This window comes from Atta colombica, unplaced genomic scaffold, assembly GCF_001594045.1.
Source record: "Atta colombica isolate Treedump-2 unplaced genomic scaffold, Acol1.0 scaffold8, whole genome shotgun sequence".
Lineage (NCBI taxonomy): Eukaryota > Metazoa > Arthropoda > Insecta > Hymenoptera > Formicidae > Atta > Atta colombica.
The window spans coordinates 113328-114817 of NW_017259572.1; the positions used below are offsets into that span (position 1 = coordinate 113328).

The 1490-nt window shown below is 23.9% G+C and overlaps 1 pseudogene; it reads right to left on the reverse strand.

Moving 5' to 3' along the window:
- Positions 1 to 165: 165 nt before the first annotated feature.
- Positions 166 to 767, reverse strand: LOC108692708 (annotated as a pseudogene).
- Positions 768 to 1490: the final 723 nt, after the last annotated feature.

Sequence of the window (1490 nt, forward strand, 5' to 3'; positions counted from 1 at the left end):
TAGTTAAAAATATATAAATATGTAATATATAATTAATATTAATAAAAGTTTAGGGAGTAAAAAAATTAATTGTTTTAAGTGTATTTGTGTGGAAGTAAGATTTAGTTTAGGAATAAATATAAAAAAATAGGTTACGTTATAAATAAATTATATTAAAATCTTCAATCAATAAATAGAGATGAATAAGAATAATCAAACTATATTTACAAAATGTCAATATCAGGACGCTGCCTCAAATCCAAAATGGTGATACGATGAAAAATGTATTTTATAAAGTCGAATTAGATATATTGAGAGGAATAAGGTTCCAATAATTACATGAATTCCCTGAAAACCAGTAGCAATAAAAAAAGTTGAATAAATTGAGTCAGCTATAGTAAAAGGGGCATTAATATATTCAATTAATTGAAGAAGGGAAAAATAAATTCCAAGGATAATTGTTATTAAAAGACTTTTTTTTGTTTCATTTATATTTTTATTGATTAGGGCATGATGAGATCAGGTAATAGTTAAGCTTGATGAGTCTAATAATAGTATTAAGAAGGGGAATATCAAAAGGATTAAATGGAATAATACCTTTAGGGGGTCATGATTGGTCAATTTCAATTCTGAGGCTAATGAAGAATGAAAGTATACTCAAAAAAAAGAAATAAAAAAGAAAATTTCTGAAATAATAAATAAAATTATTCCTATTTTTATACCTTTAAAAACATCAATAGAATGGCATCCTTGATAAGTAGCTTCACAAAGAACATCTCGTCATAAATATATACAAATTAAAATACCTTGGGATTGAGAGTGATAAAATAAAAGTGTAAAAATTATGAAATCATCTAACAATACCGAGGTACTGTTCTAAAAATTCTAAAAGAAATAATCAGAGGTCAGAGACTAAGGGTGACTAAATGGAAGGGGTGGTTATGATTTGTCATAAAATTAAGAATTAAAAATAGAGATTGATATTACTTGTTAAGTTTCTCTACTGAATAAGGTTGATAAAATGGAGAATACGTAAACTTGAATTATAGATACTGAAATTTCAAATATATAAAGTAAAATTTGAGTGGGAATTAAAAGTATAAATGAATTAGAAATATTTAATCCAGAGGAACCTAGGAGGGATAATAGTAAGTGACCTGCAATTATATTTGCAGACGAATAGATAATGTTAAAGGGCGAATAATTAAGCTAATTGATTCGATAATAACTATAAATAGTATTAATATAATGGTATTAGTATAAAAGAAGTTCCGGATGGGTTAAATGGGTTAAATTTAATTAATAAGTTAATAAGTAATATATAAGTAATTTATAATTCTGTATTCAAAGTATAAGTGAAATAATCTTATGTGACTTGAAGCAGTGAAGATATAGGAGAAAAGTACTAGAAAATTATTAAAAAAAAAAAATAAGATAAGTCTTATAAAAATAATAATATTTGAAAAAGAGTAATTAATTAAGAAAAATTAAATTAAATTAAAATTTTAAAG